The sequence below is a fragment of the Oncorhynchus mykiss genome, chromosome 13 (assembly GCF_057628025.1).
Source record: "Oncorhynchus mykiss isolate SJ-2025 chromosome 13, ASM5762802v1, whole genome shotgun sequence".
NCBI classification, from domain to species: Eukaryota; Metazoa; Chordata; class Actinopteri; order Salmoniformes; family Salmonidae; genus Oncorhynchus; species Oncorhynchus mykiss.
In genome coordinates this window covers 78,199,528-78,206,370 of record NC_143034.1, presented here as the reverse complement: position 1 = coordinate 78,206,370, position 6,843 = coordinate 78,199,528, and the positions used below count along the sequence as shown (strand labels likewise).

The following is a 6,843-nucleotide window of genomic DNA, read 5'->3' as shown; positions in this document are numbered from 1 at the left end:
ATATTAGAACAGATAGATATTACATATTAGAACAGGTAGATATTACAGATAGATATTACATATTAGAACAGATAGATATTACATATTAGAACAGATAGATATTATATGTTAGAACAGATAGATATTACCTATTACAACAGATTGATATGAAATATGCTATTTCAGCCACACCCGTTGCTGACAGGTTTATAAAATCAGGCACACCGATAATGCAATCTCCATAGACAAACATTGGCAGTAGAATGGCCCGTACTGAAGAGCTCAGTGACTTTCAACGTGGCACCGTCATATGATGCCACCTTTCCAACAAGTCAGTTGGTCAAATGGCTGCCCCGCTAGAGCTGCTCTGGTCAACTGTAATTGCTGTTATTGTGAAGTGGAAACCGATAGGAGCAAGAACAGCTCAGCCGCGACGTGGTAGGCCACACAAATCAAAGCTCAAGCTCACAGAGCGGGACCACCGAGTGCTGAAGGGTCGTAGGTCGTAAAAATCATCTGTCCTCGGTTACACTCACTACTGAGTTCCAAACTGCCTTCTGGAAGCAACGTCAGCACAAGAACTGTTCGTCGGGAGCTTCATGAAATGGGTTTCCATGGCCGAGCAGCTGCACACAAGCCTAAGATCACCATGCGCAATGCCAAGCGTCGACTGAAGTGGTGTAAAGACTGGAAACGGGTTCTCTGGAGTGATGAATCACGCTTCACCATCTGGTATTCTGACGGATCAAATCTGAGTTTGATAGATACCAGGAGAACTGGCCGACTGCGAGACAGGCCTAATCACCCTACATCAGTGCCCGACCTCACTAATGCTCTTTTGGCTGAATGGAAACAAGCCCCTGCAGCAATGTTCAAAATATCTAGTGGAAAGACTTCCCAGAAGAGTGGAGGCTGTTATAGCAGCAATGTTCCCACATCTAGTGGAAAGACTTCCCAGAAGAGTGGAGGCTGTTATAGCAGCAATGTTCCAACATCTAGTGGAAAGCCTTCCCAGAAGAGTGGAGGCTGTTATAGCAGCAATCTTCCCACATCTAGTGGAAAGACTTCCCAGAAGAGTGGAGGCTGTAATAGCAGCAATGTTACAACATCTAGTGGAAAGCCTTCCCAGAAGAGTGGAGGCTGTTATAGCAGCAATGTTCCGACATCTAGTGGAAAGCCTTCCCAGAAGAGTGGAGGCTGTAATAGCAGCAATGTTACAACATCTAGTGGAAAGCCTTCCCTGAAGAGTGGAGGCTGTTATTGCAGGGGGGACCAACTCGTGATTTTGGATTGAGATGTTTTTGACGACCAGGTGTCCACATACTTATGGTCATGTAGTGTATGAGAGTGCTACAGTACGTAACAGACTATTTAGCTAGACTGACAGATGTTGTTGTAGAAAGAGAACAAACTAGAGGCTGAAACAGTCATAGTTTACTTCTGGCTGACAGAGGGAAATAGCTTGTTTGTCTCAGGTCTCTCATTTAACAAAAAAAGAGCTTGTTTGTCTCAGGTCTCTCATTTAACAAAAAAAGAGCTTGTTTGGAAGCATGGGGATCTTTTTAAAGAGTTCTTCCTCCTAGCAGAACAGTGTCAGAACTACACTCACTTAGAGACATGGACCAGAACTAGAGGTATTACACTTAGAGACATGGACCAGAACTAGAGGTATTACACTTAGAGACATGGACCAGAACTAGAGGTATTACACTATTAGACATGGACCAGAACTAGAGGTATAACACTATTAGACATGGACCAGAACTAGAGGTATAACACAATTAGACATGGACCAGAACTAGAGGTATAACACTATTAGACATGGACCAGAACTAGAGGTATTACACTATTAGACATGGACCAGAACTAGAGGTATAACACTTAGAGACATGGACCAGAACTAGAGGTATAACACTTAGAGACATGGACCAGAACTAGAGGTATAACACTTAGAGACATGGACCAGAACTAGAGGTATAACACTTAGAGACATGGACCAGAACTAGAGGTATAACACTTAGAGACATGGACCAGAACTAGAGGTATAACACTTAGAGACATGGACCAGAACTAGAGGTATAACACTTAGAGACATGGACCAGAACTAGAGGTATAACACTTAGAGACATGGACCAGAACTAGAGGTATAACACTTAGAGACATGGACCAGAACTAGAGGTATAACACTTAGAGACATGGACCAGAACTAGAGGTATAACACTTAGAGACATGGGCCAGAAGTAGAGGTATAACACTTAGAGACATGGACCAGAAGTAGAGGTATAACACTATTAGACATGGACCAGAACTAGAGGTATTACACTATTAGACATGGACCAGAACTAGAGGTATTACACTATTAGACATGGACTAGAACTAGAGGTATTACACTATTAGACATGGACCAGAACTAGAGGTATTACACTATTAGACATGGACCAGAACTAGAGGTATTACACTATTAGACATGGACCAGAACTAGAGGTATAACACTTAGAGACATGGACCAGAACTAGAGGTATTACACTATTAGACATGGACCAGAACTAGAGGTATTACACTATTAGACATGGACCAGAACTAGAGGTATTACACTATTAGACATGGACCAGAACTAGAGGTATTACACTATTAGACATGGACCAGAAGTAGAGGTATTACACTATTAGACATGGACCAGAACTAGAGGTATAACACTATTAGACATGGACCAGACCTAGAGGTATTACACTATTAGACATGGACCAGAACTAGAGGTATTACACTATTAGACATGGACCAGACCTAGAGGTATAACACTTAGAGACATGGACCAGAACTAGAGGTATTACACTTAGAGACATGGACCAGAACTAGAGGTATAACACTATTAGACATGGACCAGAACTAGAGGTATTACACTATTAGACATGGACCAGAACTAGAGGTATAACACTATTAGACATGGACCAGAACTAGAGGTATAACACTTAGAGACATGGACCAGAACTAGAGGTATAACACTATTAGACATGGACCAGAACTAGAGGTATTACACTATTAGACATGGACCAGAACTAGAGGTATAACACTATTAGACATGGACCAGAACTAGAGGTATAACACTATTAGACATGGACCAGAACTAGAGGTATAACACTATTAGACATGGACCAGAACTAGAGGTATAACACTATTAGACATGGACCAGAACTAGAGGTATTACACTATTAGACATGGACCAGAACTAGAGGTATAACACTTAGAGACATGGACCAGAACTAGAGGTATAACACTATTAGACATGGACCAGAACTAGAGGTATTACACTATTAGACGTGGACCAGAACTAGAGGTATAACACTATTAGACATGGACCAGAACTAGAGGTATAACACTTAGAGACATGGACCATAACTAGAGGTATAACACTATTAGACATGGACCAGAACTAGAGGTATTACACTATTAGACATGGACCAGAACTAGAGGTATTACACTATTAGACATGGACCAGAACTAGAGGTATAACACTTAGAGACATGGACCAGAACTAGAGGTATTACACTATTAGACATGGACCAGAACTAGAGGTATTACACTTAGAGACATGGACCAGAACTAGAGGTATTACACTATTAGACATGGACCAGAACTAGAGGTATAACACTATTAGACATGGACCAGAACTAGAGGTATAACACTATTAGACATGGACCAGAACTAGAGGTATTACACTATTAGACATGGACCAGAACTAGAGGTATAACACTATTAGACATGGACCAGAACTAGAGGTATTACACTATTAGACATGGACCAGAACTAGAGGTATAACACTTAGAGACATGGACCAGAACTAGAGGTATAACACTTAGAGACATGGACCAGAACTAGAGGTATAACACTATTAGACATGGACCAGAACTAGAGGTATAACACTATTAGACATGGACCAGAACTAGAGGTATAACACTTAGAGACATGGACCAGAACTAGAGGTATAACACTTAGAGACATGGACCAGAACTAGAGGTATAACACTATTAGACATGGACCAGAACTAGAGGTATAACACTATTAGACATGGACCAGAACTAGAGGTATTACACTATTAGACAAGGACCAGAACTAGAGGTATTACACTATTAGACATGGACCAGAACTAGATGTATTACACTATTAGACATGGACCAGAACTAGAGGTATAACACTTAGAGACATGGACCAGAACTAGAGGAATAACACTATTAGACATGGACCAGAACTAGAGGTATTACACTATTAGACATGGACCAGAACTAGAGGTATTACACTATTAGACATGGACCAGAACTAGAGGTATAACACTTAAAGACATGGACCAGAACTAGAGGTATAACACTATTAGACATGGACCAGAACTAGAGGTATTACACTATTAGACATGGACCAGAACTAGAGGTATTACACTATTAGACATGGACCAGAACTAGAGGTATAACACTTAGAGACATGGACCAGAACTAGAGGTATAACACTATTAGACATGGACCAGAACTAGAGGTATTACACTATTAGACATGGACCAGAACTAGAGGTATAACACTATTAGACATGGACCAGAACTAGATGTATTACACTATTAGACATGGACCAGAACTAGAGGTATAACACTATTAGACATGGACCAGAACTAGAGGTATAACACTATTAGACATGGACCAGAACTAGAGGTATAACACTATTAGACATGGACCAGAACTAGAGGTATAACACTATTAGACATGGACCGGAACTAGAGGTATTACACTTAGAGACATGGACCAGAACTAGAGGTATTACACTTAGAGACATGGACCAGAACTAGAGGTATAACACTTAGAGACATGGACCAGAACTAGAGGTATAACACAATTAGACATGGACCAGAACTAGACGTATAACACTTAGAGACATGGACCAGAACTAGAGGTATAACACTTAGAGACATGGACCAGAACTAGAGGTATAACACTTAGAGACATGGACCAGAACTAGAGGTATAACACTTAGAGACATGGACCAGAACTAGATGTATAACACTATTAGACATGGACCAGAACTAGAGGTATACCACTTAGAGACATGGACCAGAACTAGAGGTATAACACTATTAGACATGGACCAGAACTAGAGGTATTACACTATTAGACATGGACCAGAACTAGAGGTATAACACTATTAGACATGGACCAGAACTAGAGGTATAACACTATTAGACATGGACCAGAACTAGAGGTATAACACTATTAGACATGGACCAGAACTAGAGGTATTACACTTAGAGACATGGACCAGAACTAGAGGTATTACACTTAGAGACATGGACCGGAACTAGAGGTATTACACTTAGAGACATGGACCAGAACTAGAGGTATTACATTTAGAGACATGGACCAGAACTAGAGGTATAACACTTAGAGACATGGACCAGAACTAGAGGTATTACACTTAGAGACATGGACCAGAACTAGAGGTATTACACTTAGAGACATGGACCAGAACTAGAGGTATTACACTATTAGACATGGACCAGAACTAGAGGTATAACACTTAGAGACATGGACCGGAACTAGAGGTATTACACTTAGAGACATGGACCAGAACTAGAGGTATTACACTATTAGACATGGACCAGAACTAGAGGTATAACACTATTAGACATGGACCAGAACTAGAGGTATTACACTATTAGACATGGACCAGAACTAGAGGTATGACACTATTAGACATGGACCAGAACTAGAGGTATTACACTATTAGACATGGACCAGAACTAGAGGTATTACACTATTAGACATGGACCAGAACTAGAGGTATTACACTATTAGACATGGACCAGAACTAGAGGTATAACACTATTAGACATGGACCAGAACTAGAGGTATTACACTATTAGACATGGACCAGAACTACAGGTATAACACTATTAGACATGGACCAGAACTAGAGGTATTACACTATTAGACATGGACCAGAACTAGAGGTATTACACTATTAGACATGGACCAGAACTAGAGGTATTACACTATTAGACATGGACCAGAACTAGAGGTATTACACTATTAGACATGGACCAGAACTAGAGGTATAACACTATTAGACATGGACCAGAACTAGAGGTATAACACTATTAGACATGGACCAGAACTAGAGGTATAACACTATTAGACATGGACCAGAACTAGAGGTATAACACTTAGAGACATGGACCAGAACTAGAGGTATAACACTTAGAGACATGGACCAGAACTAGAGGTATAACACTTAGAGACATGGACCAGAACTAGAGGTATAACACTTAGAGACATGGACCAGAACTAGAGGTATAACACTTAAAGACATGGACCAGAACTAGAGGTATAACACTATTAGACATGGACCAGAACTAGAGGTATAACACTTAGAGACATGGACCAGAACTAGAGGTATAACACTTAGAGACATGGACCAGAACTAGAGGTATAACACTTAGAGACATGGACCAGAACTAGAGGTATTACACTATTAGACATGGACCAGAACTAGAGGTATTACACTATTAGACATGGACCAGAACTAGAGGTATAACACTATTAGACATGGACCAGAACTAGAGGTATAACACTATTAGACATGGACCAGAACTAGAGGTATAACACTATTAGACATGGACCAGAACTAGAGGTATAACACTATTAGACATGGACCAGAACTAGAGGTATAACACTATTAGACATGGACCAGAACTAGAGGTATAACACTTAGAGACATGGACCAGAACTAGAGGTATAACACTTAGAGACATGGACCAGAACTAGAGGTATAACACTTAGAGACATGGACCAGAACTAGAGGTATAACACTTAGAGACATGGACCAGAA

At 40.5% G+C, this 6,843-nt stretch overlaps 1 protein-coding gene across 2 annotated transcripts in view; it reads left to right on the top strand.

The window, feature by feature from the left end:
• septin12 (septin 12) overlaps positions 1 to 6,843 on the top strand; it is a 183,324-nt gene that overhangs the window by 78,863 nt on the left and 97,618 nt on the right. The gene's annotated exons all lie outside the window — the stretch shown is intronic.